The sequence below is a fragment of the Condylostylus longicornis genome, unplaced genomic scaffold (assembly GCF_029603195.1).
Source record: "Condylostylus longicornis isolate FDR11 unplaced genomic scaffold, ASM2960319v2 ptg000048l, whole genome shotgun sequence".
NCBI lineage: Eukaryota > Metazoa > Arthropoda > Insecta > Diptera > Dolichopodidae > Condylostylus > Condylostylus longicornis.
In genome coordinates, this window is record NW_026578017.1 from 9,416,990 (window position 1) to 9,439,693 (window position 22,704).

At 25.2% G+C, this 22,704-nt stretch overlaps 1 protein-coding gene across 1 annotated transcript in view; it reads left to right on the forward strand.

Annotated features, from left to right (window-relative positions):
- The window catches only part of LOC129610845 (uncharacterized protein DDB_G0283357), a 255,592-nt gene that overhangs the window by 87,578 nt on the left and 145,310 nt on the right, over window positions 1-22,704 (forward strand). The gene's annotated exons all lie outside the window — the stretch shown is intronic.

A 22,704-nucleotide genomic window follows, 5' to 3' on the forward strand; every position in this document is an offset into this window, starting at 1 on the left:
ATAAATTTTATCTCTTTTGTTTAAAATATTTTAAGAGAAAACTAAATTAAATATCCTAATAGAGATATGCTATTAGTCAATTCTATTTTTTATTAATTAATTCTATCTTCAATTCTATTTGATCATAGAATTAAAGGAGAATCTTAATGAAACGTAAAAATTAGAGGGCTTAAACACATATTACGAGTATTCCTAAATTTTTATTAAAATACCAAAAATATAAGATATAAACCCCATGTATGACTTGAACAACCCCAATTTTTGTTTTTGTTTTTTTTTCTCTTATAACATAAAGTAAGTTGTGTAATCATGTTTGATCATACAATATTAGTTCAAAAGCTTAAACTATTGCATACACAACTTTGTATCAGAAAACAATTTTTTTTTTGTTATTTTTCAAGGCTGGTTCTTGAGTTTTTCATTTTCATTTTATAGTTTTTTTCTCTTTTTATTATAGATGGGTGACTTGAATGTCTTTAAGAAATCCTTTATGTCTCTACTTTGTAATTTTGGGTTTGTTTTATTGTTGTCAGTTTGGTCACATTATATACATATACTATATAATATCAACATTATATATACGAGTGTATGTTTACATATAAAGTGGTGATTTTAGTGTGTATACTTTACATACAAACAGATACGATTTAGAATTTAGAAAATTATTATATGGAAAAGATATACTAAAAAAATAAAAAAAAAACAAAAATATAATAATAATAAACTTAATATCAAAAATACTAAATAAGACCTTGCTGCCATATACATATAGCCATGCAGAATTTTCATATATTATATGTGCATATATATATATAGGTATGTATCGTTTAATGTTTTAAGATTATCTAGGATTTTTCACACTAAAGTAAATTTTATTTTCATATTATACTCGTATGTACACATTACGTTTATGTACACAAATATGTACATACAATAAATTTATATAGATAAAATATTATATTAAAAAATATAGTTGTATATAACCATATATATTAATAAAATAGAGGATTAAAGTGTTATCTAACTTTATATATAGTGAAAATATACTTTTGGGATTCATCAATTTCTAAGTTTTCCTTCTACACTTTTATGTACTAACATACTTATATGTGTATACATAAGCTATAAATTTATAATAAAGAGCATATGGATATTATTTTCTATATATTTTTTAAAGAAAATATTTTCCTTCTTTTGAAACATTTTAGTTATTAAAAATTTAAAGATTTTTGAAGTTATTCATTGCAATATTTTAAAGATTGGAAATTGAATATAAAATATATAGACAACAATATTAAGGAGTGAATAAAAAATTGGCTAGCGTTAAATTACTGAATATGAACTTTTAAATTTTATTCCAAAAAAAAAAAATTTAATGAGAAAAGTATAACAAGTTAACTCAGGTGATTGATTGCAATAATTTTCTTTTCTAAAATGCGGTACCAAGAAAAGTGCATACTATGATCATTTTAGCAGGTCAGTAATATTTCTATTCCAATTACGTTTTAATCCTGAAAAAAAAAAACTTTCAGCTTTTAGTTTAAAAAGAATGACTGTAAAAGTTAATAATTCTTGCACTGCAAAAGAACTAGAAACACAGTATGGTGGGTCATTCTGTTGAAAATCCAATTACTATAGTTGAAAAGTGGATTAATTTTTTTGGTTAAAAGTACAATAATATTTAAGGTCAAATTTAAAAATTTTGTTCGATTTTGCGCAAAAAATAATAATACGTTTAAAACAATGTTCATCCTATATTATAATCTTAGCCTTAATAATAGAGTGGTCCTCACGTTGCACTCATACATAAAGCAAACAAGGAGGCCAGTCGGTACCACTTCAATTAAACATTCTTTCTTATGTCTTCGATTTTTCCTTTCGCTGGGAAAAAATGTTGTCACACCCAATTTATGAACTAAACAGAATCTTAACGTAAATGTAATATACAAAATTAAGCAACTAAGTCAAAACAAACTATTAGAGACATTAAAATGTAGACATTAGCCTTGAGATAAGAGGTTAAGGAACACATGCTTAACGCGTTTTCCAAGCATTCGCTTAATTAATTGCTTCTCGGTGCATATGATGTAAGCATAAATGGAAATGTATAGTTGCATTATTTTTAAATATAGACACTATACCTCTTAATCATACTAACGCAATCTAAAATATACAAAACATATTGTGTTAATCAATTATAAACTCCAATTAATTTAAATTTTATTATACATTTTTCCTGAAATTAAACTAATATCAACTTTAATTCGTGTAATAATTTTCATATTTTTCACATTAAATCAGTTGGTTATTTCATTTTCATGAAAATGAATATCTATGATAAACGTCATCCTAATCGTTATGATTATCCCCAGGAGACAAAAATTAATATGCCCAGAATAGTATAATTTATAGTACTATACTTATTTATATTATAGTATAGGTATTGTAATTAATCTGGAAAAAATATATTAATTCAGCCTTCATAATTCTGTATAAAATTATATATGAATATATGATTGTGATAAAAATATTTTATTTGATAGTTTATTTCATATAAGAATGACATCGAATTGACTTGACTGTAACATTTAAATTACTTATGATAACTTGGTTCATAATTTAAATGATGGAAAATTAAAATAACGTGACATCAACAGAGAAAATGGAATGGCATTAGATTAACCTTATGTTATTTATAGTGTAATATTTTATTAAATTTTTATTTTAATTGCAGCCTTACACTTGCAATTAATAAACAATAGTGAATAAAAATTAGTGAAATTACACTAGTGGAAGAATTTAAAACTTATTTAAAATTGAGGCTATTCATGATTTCTGTAAATAAAAGGTACAAAATTTTTCATTAATAACAGTATTTTGAAAAATGTATAATCGCAAATTTAATTTTCCGGTAATACAAAATTCAGCTCATTAAGACTTTTAAAGTAAGGGATACTAAGGTTTATAGATTTTTAAGGGTGATTATGAAAGTTGTATTCAAACTCAAATAACAAAATTTTAATTAAAATAATTTTTTGTAGTTTCCGAGATATAATCCAATTAAATTTCGACAATAACTCAAATCAATACTTGGATCAAATCCAAATTTAATTGGTTTCGTACCACAATTATTGCTATAAGTAATTTGATTAGTCTAGCTTGATGTGTTTTTGAGTTATTTGAGTTACGCCAAGAGATAAACGACGGGACGTACAAACGGACGGATAATTGTAGGGGAACTCACTTAGAATTCGACATTGAACAATATTATATAATCACTTTCATGGGCTTCACACCATTTTCAAAATCGTGTATGATTGAGGAAACATGTGATACATATACAAATAATGCAACAACAAATACAATATAGGTAGTTGTCATAACAACGACTAAAAGATCAATGTAACAATGTCAAAGAATATACCTTTCAAATTAGTTTAATTTTAATTCAAATTTAAAGGGCGTTTCAGCAAAAATCAAAACAAAAATTTATTAAGAATACGATATGCAAGTGCAGTTCCTCGGTACAAAGATTTTACGAAAACTTTGTGATATATCTACTTCTTTGCTATTTCTAAGAGCTATGGCATTACATACTTTCAGATTGGACAACATAATAAATTTACGTTACCCTGATTTTAGGTTCCTTGTATCATTTTTTAAAATTCAATTTATGTTAGATTTCTGGAATAATGTTATAATAATAAAAATATCATAGATCTTTTAAAAATTACACACAATTTAAACTTTATGTAATTGTATTGGTTTTCTTTTTGCTGAAAAATACTTTTCCAAGGTCTTCAACTTTTTTCTCCAGCACAATACTAGAATTAAAATTATATTCGATTTAAAATAAACAAACTAACTTATTCGGTATAATTCAATTTAATATTGATAGGAAAATCGATTCGCGTTGTATGTGTTCGTGTTATGTAAGTAAGTATACTCGTATGTAGCTGCTTATTTATATTTTCAAAATTATATAATATTGTTCTTTTTCTATAATAATGTGTGCGCACACATGTTGTACAAAGAGTCCTTAATTTTCCCGTTCTTTTTAGTTTAAGAAAATCGTCTTTTTTCTTCGTAAAATATTTTTATTTGTTTTTCAGAGTTTTTGTATTTTATTTTTTTTCGCTTGTTTTTTGTTTTTTTTTTTTTGATTTAAGAATAAACAATCGCAACTCTTGTCGAGCATAAATTTATTTTCGTTTTTTTTTATTTTGGAGAATTTTAATTTTTTTTTTGTATTTTATGTTGCTTTCATTTCATTTTTTTGGTTTTTCTTCCATTTTGTGTTTAGGACATTGTGAAGTAATTTTGAAAGGATAACAGAACATCATTGGAGTTTTTTGAGCGAAATGATAAAGATATTTAAAAATTTTATAGAAATTCGTTAATTTTACAAATGTGTACTGTCTGTTTTTTTTTTATTGAAATATTTGATTTTAGTCATTATATTAATTAAATTCGGCACACTTGTATTTCAAGATCATGTAAGAGTATACACTTCTAGTCCCAATCAATTTTAATAAACGTGTATAAAACGCACATATGCGAGAACAACGACATTAGTCAAAAATTAGAGCTACAGATTTGCTTTAATTGTTGATTTTCTATGAGAATGGATTTTTCTTTCAACACAATAATACAGAAATATTATTCATACCGTTGTTGGGTATAGTACTGTACTAAAAATGTTTTATAACCTTTGATATACTACTCCATTCAGATTAGCCTTATTTAGTGCAAAGCTCCAGGTAATTATAAATATCCACTTTCAATGTTGGAATTGAAAAATGTTTGATCATGGCTAAGTTTTTTTTGGAAAAACTTTATTTTAGCAGCTAAAATAAAGTTTTTCCAATTTACCCTAAAATAATTTTAAGATTTTGCGGAGGTGAAGGATATGGAACTTGTTCTTTGTGATGTGGAACAGGAAGCGTATCGTGGGGGCTTTCCTTTATAATGGCCTGCAGGGGGAGTCTTTGTCATGGCTTTTGAGTCTTTGTCATGAAGTATTTTAAACTGGAAATTTTAAAGAGAGTAGATTATTAAAGAAATAAAATTAAAAATTAATTTTATTGAAAATAGCAAATTCTCGATATTCTCTCGATAAGACAAATTTACGATAAGTTAAACTATTGCCCAATTTTAATTTAAAATCTTCTTAAGTCCTTTAGTTCATCAGATGTTTTAGATAAATTTAAAAAAGTATCAAAATATTTCGGGAATTTTTCGAGTTAAATACTAAATCTATATTATTAATGCATTTTTAGAATATGATGTTATTTTCTTTGAGGTCAAATGACTTATGAAACCATAAAAAATTACTTAAATTTCAGAGAGCAATTCAAGCCACGATTTTATTTTTGTTAATTTTATTTTTTTAATTTAAACATCGTTGTAAGTCTATATTTTTATACAAAGTGTGCAATCGTTTATATACTATTTTTGTATATAATAATTTATATACGTGTATGACAGTATTGTATTCGATTTTAAAGTAACCTTCTATAGATATTCTAAATTTAATACTAAAGTCCCTTTTTTGGTCCCTTTATTTTATTCCATTTATGCTTTTTTTCACTTTTCTGCTTTCTATCTTGTGGATCTTTCGCCTCCTTCTGATAATTTCAAATTTTGTTCATTGAAGCAAAATCCTTTTAAATAACTAACTTTCGTTTAGGTTAGGCATTATTGTTTTTTTTATCTTCTTCAGTTTTCTTAACTCTGGTGCCGCTTATATTTCAATTTTTATGCTTCTTCTTTTTCTGTTTTTTTTTAATTTTTGCCTTATTTTTCAAAGGTTGTTTATAATTTACAGTTATGTAATGTATTATACTATATACGTAAATATAAAAATTATTTAGTAAAAATTTATAAGTTCACATAGAAATTTCAAAGCGTTTAAATTAAACCGCAATAAATAAAGACTCAACGCATATGATGCTAGTTTTAAAACTTAACTACTTTCACATTATGATTGTGTCATTAAGGATTCTTATTAAAATTTTTAAATTACCTTTTTTAAGAGTCATTTAAAGAGTATTACTTATAGTTTTATGTACCTATATAGCACATTAACAATTACAATATTTAATTGAAATTTACAAAATTAGACATAATTCTGCCTAAAATATTTTGAAAAGCATTAAAATGTGTAATGTACAATTAAAAGGGTTTCTATGAAGGCATTTTAGGATATTATCCACAAAAAATAATTTTCATAAAATTTGTCTATTCTGTTGAATTTGAAAAACTACATCTATATGACAGAGAAAAACTTTTAAAATATAGGGTTATAATAGTTCCGAGAAATTTTTATAAGGGGTTATTTAATAATTTAACTTGAGAAAAAATTGTAGTAGATAGTAATTACAGTAAATGTTTAAAAATATAATTGAAATTAGTAATTACTTTATTATTTATTAGAAATAATTTTAACAATTGGGTATATCGAGAACAAAATTGCAATATTCCAGTTTCCAATTATTTTGCTTTCAATAAAGCACAAAACAATTATTAGTTATAAATTTTAAATTATTCTAAAATTATATTAAAATCTCATCTAAAATGTGTTTAGGTTCCTTTCTACCATTTTATTGAATTACCTGTTGTAAGTCTTAGTTCCCGTTCAAACCAAGGATTAGACACATTCTTAGCATATGCTTGCTATCCTTTATTGTAGTGAAAAGTTTCTATGCACAAAAACAATTTACATATACGTTAATCGTTTATTTTGAATTCAGTAACATGATTGAGAAAAAGAAATCAGAAATTTTGGAAATTTTAGGTGAACCGATTTTATAAGAGGCAAACAAATAAAGGGCTGTAAGACTACTATTGTAACTTTTCATATAATATCAATTTGTAAGCACATTCGTTACAAATGTGAGAGAGTGGAAATCAACTATATTTTTTCTCGTTTACTTTAAAATTGTGCTTTAGGAAATCAAAAGTTTTTCGATAAGTGAACTGGAAGTTTTTAAACGTATTATAGCCCCTTTTCTTTAAATTTTTAAAACTTAACTTATTTAACAGTAGGTAAACGATTCTGACGTTGGAAACTTCAAAAATTTCTTTACCTTTTTTAAAAATTGTCACAAAAAACGTAAAGACATTCTTATAATATTTCATTACACTTTTTAATTATATTTTCTACATCCTGAATATACATTTTCTTCCGCGAAAAAAAAAACACAATAGACAAAAAATTGGGTTCATATTTTTACAATAGGTATACATTAAGATAATTTCTGTTTTTCCGTCCGAATATTTTCACGTCCTAGCATTCACAAAAATTCAAAATATTTTTATTTTTTCTTCATTATTTTTACTTTGCCTTACTTTTCACGTGTATCCTTTAACGGTATTTAATTAAAACAAAAAAAATTTATACTTTCACTTTCATTTCGAGGTCTATAAAAGTTGGAATTCCTATACTAATATAGTAAAATAAGAAAAAAATACACTGTATATAATAAAAAAGGGTTTTTCATTGATGTGGAAATTTAATATAGACGACCGAATGTTGCAGCGCAGATATAAAATTCTGTAACATGCGATTGAATTCTTCACTATAGGTATTTGAATCTTTTGGTTAGGTATTTTCCAAAAGAGACTACATTAAGGCTTCTAAGTATTTTAAATAGAGATCCTTTTTATTTATAGATGTACATCAGGAACAGCCTTCTTTGGTTGCAACACACTGTTATATAAAATGAATTTTGTTTCAGTAAAAAAAACTTAATATTGGTGAAATTTATGCAACGATTCACTTTTTCATAATATAAACTGAAGATTATAAAATAATAAAAACTAAAATAAAAAAATTGAGTTACACAATTTGACTAACTATCATAAAGGATGTGTGGCATTATTCTAGTTCATCCTTATTATACCCTGCACTTCGTGAAGGGTATATTAACTTTGGTATGGAGTTTGTAACTACTTGAAGGAGTCATCTGCGGTATGGACATATATATATATTCTTGCTCAGCGTAAAATTCTGCGTTGATTTAGACATGTCCGTCCGTCCGTCCGTCCGTCCGTCCGATCGCACGATAACTCAAAAACGAATAATGCAATCGACACCAAACCTTCACAAGTTGCTTCTTTTGTGTCAAGGACGAACCCTATTGTTATTGGACCAATTCGGACAACGGGTTCGGGTAGCTGTCATACAACTCAAAAAGTTTATTTTAATTATTTCAAAAACTAATTAAGGTACAAATATAAAATTTTGTATACATGTGTCCAATTATATTCTACATATGCTCTAAAAATTTCAATGAGATAGCTGCACCGGTTCGGGTGGCTGCCATACAACTCCAAAAACAAATTTTTTATATTCGGCAAAATAATAAAGTCAGATTCATGAAACTTGGCAGTCGTGTGTCCAATTATAGGTCAAAGATATTTCTGAAGTTTTGGTGGAATTGCTTGACAGGTTCGAGTGGCTCCCATACAAGTCCAAAAGCTTATTTAAAATATTTGGAAAAATAATAAAGTCAGATTCATGAAACTTAGCAGTTGTGTGTCCAATTATAGGTCAAAGATATTTCTGAAGTTTTGGTGGAATTGCTTGACAGGTTCGAGTAGCTCCCATACAAGTCCGAAAGCTTACTTTAAATATTTTAAAAAATAAAAAAGTTAGATTCATGAAACTTGGCAGTTGTGTGTCCAATTATAGATCAGATATATTTGCGAAGTTTTAGTGGAATTCCTTGGCAGGTTCGGGTACCTGCCATACAACTCCAAAAGCTAATTTTAAATAATTGGAAAAATAATAAAGACAGATTCATGAAACTTGGCAGTTGTGTGTCCAATTATAGGTCAAAGATATTTCTGAAGTTTTGGTGGAATTGCTTGACAGGTTCGAGTGGCTCCCATACAAGTCCAAAAGCTTATTTTAAATATTTGGAAAAGTAATAAAGTTAGATTCATGAAACTTGGCAGTGGTGTGTCCAATTATAGATCAGATATATTAGCGAAGTTTTAGTGGAATTGCTTGGCAGGTTCGGGTACCTGCCATACAACTCCAAAAGCTAATTTTAAATATTTGGAAAAATAATAAAGTCAGATTCATGAAACTTGGTAGTTGTGTGTTCAGTTATAGGTCAGACATATCCGTGAAGTTTCTATAGAATGGTTTCACAGGTTTGAGTAATTGCTATACAACAATGAAAGGTGCAGGGTATAATTCAATCGGTTCATACCGACTGAAACGTTTTTACTTGTTTTTACTTTATTTTATAGAGTAATTTTCGTCAGTTTAAGGGCATTCAATGTGTACATTAAATATTACGATATTTAAAACCAATTTCCTAAAAAAAATTAAGATTCACTAACTTGTAATTTTGTCTTTGTCTTTCTATATTTTTTATATTTACAATTTTTTTCCGAAACTTCCGACATTTGTGGTACTTGTTTTTAAGTTTTATTTTTTTATATTTTTAATTTTTTTTATTTTTATTTTTAACTTTCTTTTTCTTCGGTTTTAAGAGGTTTATTTTAAATTCTTCAAAGTTGTTTTTAAGCGTTAAGAGAAAGTTTTCCCATAAATTGATCATTAACCAAAAAAAAAAAAAAAGAATAACGACAACAAAAGGAGAACCCAAAAAAATGAAGACTTACCATAAAAGCAATATGAATAATTTAGAGTGTGTTTCATTTTCGCTTGTTTCTTTTTCTCTGTTTGATTTTCATAATATTTTTGTCTCCCCCTCTATAGATTCAAGCGTGCTTTTATATTTATATTCTTTTTAACATTTCGGTTTTTTTTCTCCATTTTGTTTTTTTGTTTTTGCAAAATTCCTCTTCAAATTTGTTTTCTGATTTTTTATATATTTTTTCCATAAAAGTGGATTAATGGATCAGTGTAATGCCTTTTTTTTTGTTGTGTTTTTCTTATTAATTTCACTTTTTTTTTTTCATTTTTAAAATGTCCTCGTTCTATACATTCGAGTACAGTCTGTACACTTCAGTACATTTTGTAAAACAAAAATATTACGAAAAAGAAATCAAAAAATAAAAAAAAAACAAACAAAAAAGAAAAATAATAACAATAATAATAACAGAAATGAATTTTCCGCAAAATAATTTTCTATAGTAAAAAATTCTTGTATGTGTCGTTAAAACATGGCTGATGTGACTGGGATTTTAAGGGAAAAAACAACAAGAAAAAAAAATATTCACTCAGTGAAAAAAAAAATAAAAATTAAAATAAAAAAAAAGAAAAAGAAAAAAAATTATAAAGTTAGTATATAAGTAAGTCTCAAGAGTCTTTCTTTAGTTTTATAACTGCTTTAAAAGGGGTGTACTTATAATTAAAGTGTAGTATACAATAATAATAATAAAGTTGAATTAAAGCTATTAAAAATGTTATTTTTAAGTTTTTAATTACTTACTCACCAAAAAATATTGAACACGAGAAAAAATAATAGTGTTAAATAAAAAAAAGGAACAAAAAATAAGAAGAAATTTTAGTTCAAAAAATTTATCGCCATCTTTTATATTTTTTTTATTTTGCTCGCGTTCTTTCCTTTATGATTTTTTATGTAACTAATTATTAATGAAACAATTCCCGCAGAATGCTTTTAAAAAGTTTTTACGTAATATATTTTTCCAAAAATTTGTAGAATGAGAATTGGTAAATATGCCTATATTATACAGATAAATTTTATTATACAGGATGTTTCGTATAAGGTGGGAAATAATTTCAGTTATGATCCCTTGATCAATTTCCTGCAAAATATGTAAGGGTGGGAGAGAGAGGGAGTGCAGATATACTTCAGATATAAAAAAACGTTTATAACTTCAGAACCATGCGACACAGAGTAACCAACAGAAACTTGTTTTACAGGCAATTGATTGTTCTTTATTTTATGTCTTACAATTTATTTAATATTTGCCATAGTTTTCCAGATAAAGCTCGTCAAAGTCAGAATTTTATCCTCATATAACATTTTCCTCTATACATAAGTCATAGTTTAGCCAGTAAAACGTTTTAAATGGGCTGATAAACGTGAATATCACGAAAATGATCTGCATCTCCCCCCTCCCCTCTCCAATACAATTTTTGGATGGAAATTGATCACAGAATCATCTCTGAAAATATTCGTCACCTTATACGAATCACCCTGTATAATTTTATAATAAAATTCTTTAAACAATAATTTGACGGGAACAATGCTTTGAAGCAAACTAAAATAATAATATGTGCCTGCCTAGGTATACTTCACATATATGTACTCCCTCTGATGCTGAACAATATAATAGTGATGCTAAATAGTGTTAGCGTTTCCATTATAAGTCAATATGAATTGACTTTGAAAATAAAAAATTATGTGTATGTATATTATTTGATTTAATTTACCATAAGAACAAAATTAAAAATTTTAGTTTAGTCAAATTTTTTACTGAAATATTTTTATTGGATAGATTTAAGCAATTAAAATTAAGTTAAGTAGTTTAAATTGAAAAATTTCTATTGAATACTTAATAAACTTATAATCTGAAAGACAATGAAGGAACAATGAATTAGAAATGTTTGAAAGTTCAATATCAAGTGTTTTCAATTATAATTAACAGCTTTTGGCTGAATTAAAAATTTTGCATATTAAATCAAAAAAGAATATTATAGATATAGGAATCTGTAAACGGTATGCTCATGCATATTGACTTCCTTACATTTTACATAATTATTTTTATTATTCAGAAATTTACACGCAATTATAATTTATATTGCAAGTAAATTTAATTGAAAAATTGAAAAATTTTTAGATATTTTTCTCACAACTTAATTAATACGGTGTCCTTTCTACGGTATAATACCTAATTACGGTATATTACCTTAATTATACCGTATAATATCTACCCATGGCACACAATTAGACTGCAAAAAATACAAAATACTTACGGCTTCAAAATTAAAATTAAAACTTAAACTGGATACATGAGTAAAAATCAAGCTTTTTTCTGTTTAGGCTCAAGTTTTTTCTATTATGTAGTGAAATTTTTATTTCATATAACAAAAAATATTTCAAACGTGTTAAATTTTTTAAATAAACTCACAGTATTACAAAACAATTTTAAAAAATAATAAATTATGAAAAAATGAAGTTCTACTTCTCGATTATAATTTTGTATTTTAGTCAGTTCTTTGATCATATTTTAGTTTATAATAACTTCAAAAACATAAACTCACCGGAACTTTTTTAAGTATTCTAATAACGGAATATTATGTCATTGACCCTATGTTAAGCACAACAAAAAAAATGGAGAAAAAATTTACTAATTTTGCAACATAATTTATTATTTATCATAATTTCCTTTTTAATATCCTTTTCTTTGATTTTCTATTAATCCCTTTTGAAAACCTGTAAAACTTTCATAAAATTTTTAAGTATAATCCCTTATAGTATTAGAGAAAATATAAGTTTTGGTGTTTTTGTTTTTGTTATTGCATCTATTTTTCTTATTTTGTTTCATTTTTTGACTTTATAACTCTCATAATATACAAAATCTCAATTTTATGCCTATTTTCATTAGTTCTAGTTTTCTATTTTCATCTTAAAATTATGAAAAGTATATGGACTAAGCAAAATGATTCAAAAAATCCAAAAATTCTTTAATAAATTTTATTTAAGAAATCCCTTATAATTTGAAATTTGCCTTCAAAACTTTTGGTTTTTTCTATTAAAACAGAAAAAAAAAGTTTTCTTTTCTTTATAATAGTTTATATCAAAGTCAATTTAATTTTGCAATATATGAAACTTGGGGGGAAAAACGATTGAGTTCGAAAACTTTATGTTTGATTTTTTTTTCTTTCTCTTCTTTTATATTCACATAATAAGATTTTGGATCACCCTCATCTCATTGTTTTGAAGTATATTTTCACCTTAAGGCATTTTTATACAATCTAGTTGCATATTATCTTCACTAATATTCTTTTATATAATTTGGAAATTGGAGAAACGTTAACTATTTACCCCACACTTATAATAATAATTTCGATTTACTTTTCTGCTACGAGTACTCAATTCAAATGTAATAAATTTTGTTCTCACTCTACTCTACAGAACTTATGAGAATAATTTTTTGTATGTTATTTTCATTTTTGCAATGATGAAGGGTTTGGTTGGACTTTGTTTATATCGTATTATAAGAAGTTTTTTTTGCACGATGTCCGAATTTTTTTGTTTTCTCTTTTGTTTTTCATATTATTATTATTATTATATTTTATTTATTCCTGCTTTATGACATTAAAAATGGTAGAAAATAGAACAAAACATCTGGCATTTTTCCTTATTATTATTATCTTGTTTTGGGGGAAAAATCTTTTATATCATAAAGCATATCAAAAATATTATATGAGTTTTGTTGAAACTTAATTTTCTCCAAATTTTATCAATTTCCCACTCTGCTCTCATCTTTTGTACTCAATTCAAAAAGAGAAATACATAGATACATAGAAAAATAGAAAAGGTATTAGAAAATTGAAGAAAATTGTATATATAAAATTTAATTATGAATGTATTAGTATTCGTGTTTATGTTTTGTTATAGTTTCCAGTATAATATTGTGTATGGGTATAACAGATTTGTTTCTTCTACTGTAATGTAACTGAATAAGTATGTTAATTTCAGATTTTTTGTTTGCAAAGTGTATAAACTTTTGTATTCAACAGTTTTTAACAATGATTTTTCAACACAAAACAAATAGCAAAAATTGTCAAATGAAATTCTTAAGTTTGTGCATATCGTAAAAAAAGCACATTAAGCGCATGGGTTTATTGTTATTTTTAGTCAAATTTTTTTAATTTTAATCAAATGGCGAATTTTTATATAAATTCTAAACAAAATCAAAGAACTATTCTTAAATGATTAGATCAATTTTAGATCAATAAGTTTAGATAATTTAGATCAATAAAACTATTTTTAAATGAAGATGAAATGAGCGTATTAATTAAATACAATTTATGAAAAATTCAATGTGAAATTATTTTAAAATTCTTGCCACAATCGCAATTTCTGTAAACAAATTTTTTTAAATTTTACATCTTTCAGTGTATTATCCTCAGAGGCCTTTCTAAAAGGTAGCAAATACAAAATATTTCCTTTAATTCGTTTATACTTTAAAATCTTGTTTATATGACCATAAAGCAAAAAGTCTGGACACATAAATGTGACGTGATAAATGCTTTGTTCATTACAATTGTAATAAAAAAGGATAAAGAAAATGGAATTATCGTTTTTTTTTGCTCTCTTTTTTTTGGTTCGTTCGTAATTTTATAAATGTGAATAAGTTATTAAAGAGTGTGTTATAAATGCGCCTTCCAATTTGTAATGCTTAAAAAGGATTACATGCATCAGATGTTCAATTCGTTATAATCATAATGTAAGAAATTTTAGCAATAGACACTTTAAAAGAAAACACATGAAGACCAATACCAGAATGTTGAATAATTAATAACACAATAATAAGACATGGCTAAGTTCGTAATTTTTGTTGCTGATGCTTGAAAAAAACCTCACATTGCCAATTCTTTTCTTCCGTCAAATAGTATCGGGTGGTTGAAAACTCAACTTATGTACCACCTTTTCTGGATTTCAAAACTTATTTTGAAATTTTTTTCGAAAAACTTTTTAGATCTTTTTTGAATTAGAAAATTCAGAATATTATTTTTATTATGTTAAAATTTTTCATTAAATTTTTTATATGACAAATCTTTATTTTAGTACAGTAAGTACACTGAAAGGTTTACCCTATATCATTCTTTATTTTAGTTCAAGATATTAAACCACTTATGTAAGTCATACAGAATTCCTAAATCAGCTTACTTATCCCAAAAATTATAATGACCTTTCCATGAAAGTAATCTTACTACTTCAAAATAAATAAAACACATTACACTTTTCAAATCCCTAGTTGGGTATTGTGAACAAAAACCAAAACAAATTTATGAAAAAAAAAAACTAGATTGTTATGAGGGAGCCAGCCCGGTAAATGTAGAACAAAAAACATTCCTTTTAACAAGTAAATTTCAAAATAGATTTTTATTAACTGGATTTTGACCGACTTTTTTGTTTAGCAGTTATGGGCGCTGATTTTAAGAACGAAAGTAAGAGAACAAAGAAGAGAAAAATTGTAACAAAATAATTTTGTTTTTGCTTTTTTTTTTGTTGAAAAGAATTTCACCCAAAAGGACAATGTTTAACAATGAAAATAGCAACAGTAATAACAGGAAAAATAACAAAAACAACAATTATTTTCTTTGTCATTTATACTGGCTATACAACACTATTATACAACAACAAAATATACGATGATGGATAAAAATTGCAGTTAAGGTTTTGAAGTGCTCTTAGTACTTAAAAAACAAAAAAAGAAGAAAATTAAATAGAACACAAAAATCATAATAAAAAATCATTAAAAAAGAAATATACGATAGTAAAAAAAAATGAAAACAAGATGAAGAAAAAAAACAAAAGTTCCATAAACTCAATTTGGAAAATCATGAAGGAAGCAAATAGGGAAATATTATTCGAATAAAATATCATGCTTCATGCTGTTTAGGTCTCATGCAACATAAATTTTATCATCATCTTCATTCTCATGGTCAGAAATCCATATAATATTCTTAGTATATAAAATAGTACGCTGCTACACCATTATATAATTTTAACTTTCACGTACAAACATTTTACTTATCATGTATGTATGTATATGTATGTTTTTATATAAAATGTACACCAAAAGTTTATGTTTTTTGATAACAATATAAAAATGCTGGCCCTTTTTCTTTCCATTTTTTTGTTTCTTGTTTTTTTTAGAAGGTAATGTGATATTATTATGGTTAGAATAAATTTAGGTGATTTTCAGACTGCTGTACACTTTCAGAAAAAGAAAAACAACAATAACAAAATATAGAAAAAAAAATTTTCTTATAAATTGGATATTTTGTTAAATTGGTTTATAGTGTGCAAGTTTTGTCCGAGGATATATGGATTAATATAATTCGTGTAAGACAATAACAAAAAAAAGGAAGAACAATCAAAAATAGGAAAATGGGAAAATGTAAAACACTATAAAACCAGGACTAGAGTACTGAATTGAAAAAATTATTTTTTTATAGTCGAAATAAACGGGTATTAAACGATTCAGTTGAAACATGATTTTTGGGAATACATCAATCAACGTTAAACATATATATACACACATACAATTTGTGTACTGTTATTCAATTTATATTTACATAATCCATTTGTGTATATACACGTTATATATACATACATATGGAAAAGGATTGTGAATATTATTTGGATGAATTGAATAATCTTTTAGAATAAAACCATATTAAAAAATAAAGGATGTAGCTGCAGTTGCTGTATTTTGAAATTGCTTTACAATAAGAAATAATGTGATAAGTTATTTTTTGATTTTCTTTTCAAAAATTAACACTTGCAAGTATGCAATAAATTTTTCAACATCTAGTTTTTATAGTAGATATATGCAGTTTTAAATGTAACTAACGATGTGTAAATTATTTCCGAAAAGTATAAATTTTTTATGTGTAAATAATTTGTAAAATTCAGTTAGAACTGCATTAAAGAGTTTGGAACAGAAATAAATTTTTATATTTTAAAAAAAAATAAATTTTCTTAATAAAATTTTCAAATGGTAGTTGAACTATAAAAAATTGCTGTTTGTTGTGAATTTAATCTGATTATTTTACAGTACTGCATACACATATTATCATGGTGTGTTTTAAATATATAGATCTGTTGAATTATTTAATTTATTATTGTCAAAAGTTAGGTAATATTAAAAAAATTAGTGAATTATTGATAAAAATTTGTAGTATAATTCACCTTCTTGAAGGGTATATTCACTTTGGTATCCATTTAATCCAGTTTGTACCGATTTAATTAATTTGAAAAACTCTACAAATAAGAGTGTGTTATGAAGGTATGCCTCAAGCATTGTATTTGTAATAAAATTTTCCAAAAAAGTAATTATCTATAGTTAATTTTAATACTGGACAAAATTGAAGCGTAAAATTTCTGGAAAAATTGTTAATTAAATATTATTTAAAATAATTAAAATATGAATATGAACTATAAAAAAAGTTTCTCAAGTAATTTATAAGGAATCTTACTCCTTACAGTTCTCTTCACTATGTATTTATTTATTTTTGCAAGTAAAGTGTTTTTACAAGGAATTCTAGTCACTGAGATTCAGTGAATGTTTAAAATTAAGAACTTTAAAATATAATTTTTATGCAAAGCATTCCAAGTAAAATCTAGATACAGAAGTGAAAGGATATACGAAGAGTCAAACAGTTTTTTCTTCTTTTAAAAAAATTTCTTTGGCATAGGAATTTGGGTGGAAAAGCCAACCTGTTTTTACATTTTAGATATTGCTGTCTATAATATTATGGTAATTCCAGTAACTATAATTAATTCCACTTGAATTCCAATATTCAAAGAAAATCAATAAATATTTAAAAGTTTTTTCATATATTTAAAAAAATTTTTATATAATTTTATCAATTATTAATTTTAGAAAAACAATGATCAAAAAATTACACTGAAAAAGTTATTTTCCTTTGATTTTAGACTTTTAAAATTTTTACATTAATTAATGAGTAAGGATGGTCATTGAACAACAACCTAAACTAAATTGTTACGAAAACTTTTTTCTCTTTGAAAATAATTAAAAAACTAAATTAATGACACGAGATTGTTTTCTCTTTGTTTTTAGAAACAACATGTTTACTGTTTTAAAATTTAGAAATGATGTTAAGGTACACGCGCTCCAAAATCAATTTAAATAAGTGAAACTTTGGAAAGCTTAAATTGTATGAGGGCATGAGTTCTTTTTTTCGACATTTAAAATTACACAACAATGAATTCAAATTGAATTTTCTTGTAATTATTTAAACTTTTGTTTTCATATCTTTTGCAAATGTTGCTGCCATTAAATTCCTTTTTTTTTCTTTTTTTGTTGCTGTTTTATGTTTAAAAAAAATTATATAATGTTGTTTTTTTACAGGACAATTAAAGGCATAAAACTTAAATTTATGTGCCAGTTAAAGTGGAATAGGGCCATTAATGTTTCATAAAAAGAAAAAAGAAAACAAAAAAAAAAATTCTTTTTTTTTTTGGTAAATTATAATTGAAAGTTACAGCCTTACTGCTAATTTTGAAATATATATGAAAGGTTGTTGTTGTTTTAAAACAAAATTACGCTCAAAAAAAGAACAAAAACAACAATAAAATAAATAAAATAGATGTTTTCCTAATATATAGGCCAATGGAGGGAAAAAGAAAAGAAAATTTTCAGTTTGGCCCCATATTTTGTTACCGTCAGAATTTCGTAAAATAATAGAAGTACTGTGATCGAACCAGAATCTACTTGTCAATTTTTCTAAAGTAATTCGGGACTCCATATTAGAGAAACGTAAATAAATTCTATTTTTGGCGAAGTGCCGGTTTGTCTAGAAACTCTTTTATTTTGATTTTATCTGAATAAATATTGATGAACATTTACTGTTTTTTTATGTTGGATCCCTGTAATTGAACCTTAACTATAGAAGCCAAAATTGAATTTTTGGCCACGCAATTATCTTGAAATTTTATATTTAAATTTTAATAGATAAAATTTGAATTTATAAATTTAAGGCCATACCAGTACTCCAAGACCAATTTTTAAATTTTGATCGTATCTGTAGAAATAATATTGTTAACGGAGTTTTCATAAGTAATTCGATATTTGAATCCAATTTGCGGCATTTCAAGGAAAATTGAGATCTAAAACTAAACCCGCATTTATATGGTATACTTTTCATTAGTACCTCGTATATTTTTTAATTACCTCGAAATCACAAATTTTCTAAATTTTTTTAAATTCTAAATGAGTGTATAAAAATTATTTCCCAAACTTTGTGCAAATGCAAGACTTTTGTTAAATTCATGATAACAGCTTTATTAAAATAAATTATTTTGAAAATAAATATCGCATAGTCGCGTATGCTCTGACCACATCGAATTTTTTGTGCTTTGCAAGTATGTATGTATATATACAAAATTCTATTGTGATTTTGTTTTTTTCTCTTCATAAGCGTTAATTTGGCAAGAGAAAGAGAAGCTTCTAATGAAAAATTTCAGCAATTTACATTTTGAACCAGAAAAATTTTTGCGTTAAATTAGCATAAATCTGCAATAAAATTGTAAAATTGTTTTCACTTTTTTTTTCTCCTTCACTCTTGTTATGATTTTGTATCTAATTTATGAATTATAATTTTTTGTTCTTGTGGCTGTTCTTCTCCCTTTTTGGTTTTTCTCGTTAAAAAGAGGCAAGGTTGAAATGTTAACCTTGATTTGGATATTGTGTACTACATTCATGTATGCAAAACACATAAAATTAATAATGAAAAATTGTTCTATTTATTAAAAATATTTTATTTATTAATCAGCTTTATTCCATTAATGTTAACCATGCAAATTAATTTTTTTGTATTTAAAATTTCACATGAACGTTGAATTGTAAAATTATTTGTGTAATTTCTTAAAATACTGCGTATTTTTTTTTATATTTTCAAACTAAAATTTTAGTATCCAAAAACAGATAGTAGTTAAATGTATAATAAAGATCTTCGATCTTCAAAACTTTCTTCTTTAACTCACCTTATCTCTAAATGTTATAATGTACCATACCCGGCTATTATGTTTCACTTACATTGTCTTAAAGGCCAGTAAACAATCAGAGTGATTGTTACAGATTCACTGCATTCACACCGATAAAAATTTCACAAAATTATGCCCGTAGCAAAAGTGGTACAAATTGCTTCCTTTCAAGCTCAATATCATCACCAAGTGTCCATTTTCCAATGAGAGTTTACAAGTTTAGAGATTCTTTCATAATTTTCTTTTAAGTAAATTAAAACAAAATAGCACAAAAATGAGTCATATATGGCTCCCAGTTGACTCATGAATGAACTTTTGCATAAGTCCGCATTTTTGGCCATATATTTTCAATAATTAATTTCATGTGTACGTTTATAAAATTGTAAATATTGGATGACATTTAAAGTTAAAGAAAAGATGTTGTAAAATATAAATTCAATTAGACTTTAATAAAATAGCTGTACAAAGACTTACACGCATTAAAAATATACCTATGTACATACTTGCCTATAAATAAATACTGTTTCGAATATTTGTAATTAATGCTAGATTGTCTGGATTTGTTTTATTTTCTAGGAATTCTTGATTTTAATGAAAAAGTTCCAAAATGAAAAACAAGTAAAATAAAAATCAATTATTTACTTTATATACAAGTGTAACAATAATTATAATGGAATTAATATAAGAAAATCAATAAAAGCACGATTAAGTGTAGGATGATTTATTAATTAAGATTTTATGATAATTTACAAGTAGGTAGGCTAGAACAATGAAATTATATAATCGAAAAATGAGGAGAGAAAACATTAAAGAAATTATTAATCCCACCTCAATTTTATAGTGAAAACAAAATTCTTCTCTATTTTTGAATATTTTTTTTTTGTTATAAAAATTTAATTTTCGTTTAATACTCCCATAAATCATAGATATTTATAGAAATATACTTACGTACATACATTATACCTATTTATAAATAATTTTAGGAATTTATTGCTTTAAAATTAAATTTAGGTATGCGACGTACCTTGAGGATGTTATGTTAATAATGAATCACAGCGCAATCAAAAAATTTCTATAAAAAATGAATAAATGTTTTGAGGTTTTTTTGAAATAAAAATTTAAGAAATTTTAAAAGATTGGATTACAAAGGATATTTCCAAATTTGAACGCTAATATTTTTTTGAAAATAAATTTCCGCTGTAAAAACACTCGGTAGCTTAATATTAGATATATTTTTTTTAATGTAACGACTTTCATTTAACCTTGACATTTTTGTATATAAAATCTTCAACGTCAATAGTAAGTTTTAGAATACGTTTTATTAAAATTTGAGACTTTTTTTTTTTTTTTCCTTTGTTCACTCCTAGAAGGAGCATAGGGCTAGTGCATGATTTCTCATGCAATAGTTTCATAGCGTCATAGAGTTTAACTAGGTAGGTGACTAGCCTGCCGTAGTTTTTGTTTATATAAATTATTTGAGGTTATTAATATTTACTGTTTATTTTTCTTAGTTTTTTTAATATCGAATATTACGAATATTTGAAAATTACTTGTATAATATTTATTAGTATTGTATATTAAGTTATAATAATATTAAATATAATTTTTATTGTGACCTGACCGGGGTTTGAACCCGAGATCCTTCGGTTAAAGGCCGGTGCCATAACCACTGCACCAATGCTCAGATAAAATTTGAGACGTAGTTCTTTCTAATGTCAATATTAAAGTTTAAACTATAAAATCTTTATTAATTTATTGTCAAAATTTAGTTTTGGATATTTGCGCGGATTAAAAAAGTAGTTAAGTGCCATGATATCGGATCGTAATGCATGCTAACGAAGCATTCAAAACGGAAAGAGTAACGGAGTTTTACGGAGATATAAAAAATAGTTAAAAGCTTATTTATAAACGCTTAATTGTTTTTTATCAACTGTGTACTACATACTATAAGTTGTATAATATATATAGCATTATTACAGAAAAGGAGAATCATTTTTAGGATACAAAGCAAAATATTTAGAGCATAAAACAAAATATTTTTCATTATTCTGATGCAGTTATAAAAAAAGCTATACTTTAAATTTTCGAAATTGAACTAGAGTAGCATCGGCAAACTGCATAAACCGATTTGCGTAATCAAGTCTATTAATATAATTTTAAAGACTAATAAGTAAGAAAACATATTAAAAGCTGTAAAGAATTACTTTAAATTTGATTTACGTGAAAGTACTATTTTAATATTTAATTCTAATCTATGAAGTTTTGTCTGATTGCCACATAGTACATGTATAATAAGAAGAGAAAATTGTAAAACAGAATAATAATAAACAGACAAAATATTTACATTTTATTAGGTAATCTTTGTATTTATTAAATAATAAAAATTCCTAATATTTTTATGATGAAGATTTTGCTCTCATCTATACGTAAGTCGTAAAAGTAAAGAACTTAACGTACTCTTCGTTATGCTCGTGAAATAAAATAAAAGAGTTTAATTATAAAAACAATTAAAATTTTTACTTAATTTTATAAATCTCTATTAATTCTCTATTTCTACATAATATGAATATTGCTAAACATTTAATTGAAATTGAATATATAGAACTTGGTTAACAAACAAATTCACTGAATCCGGAATCACTTCCTAACTTTAAATTTAGAAATTTCCGATTTGTTAATCGTCAAAGCTTTAACTTTTGGTTTCTTCATTTAATCTTGAATTCTTGATAATTTCCATTCTAAATGCTGTCGGAATTGTTTTCACACTTCTCAATTTTACCTCGAGAATTATGCTACAAATTATTATTGTAGATTTCGTTATCGAAAATAAAATCATGAATAAATAAAAATTCTGTAAGGAAATTATTTAATTCCTCAGCTGCTAACCATGTAGAAAGATAATCAGTTGTAATTTTTATGTTTAAATTTCCAATATAAGTGTAGTCAGGTTTTGCAACCATGAAAATCGATTTTGCTCGTATAGGTTAACTTGTTTGTATTTCACTTATAA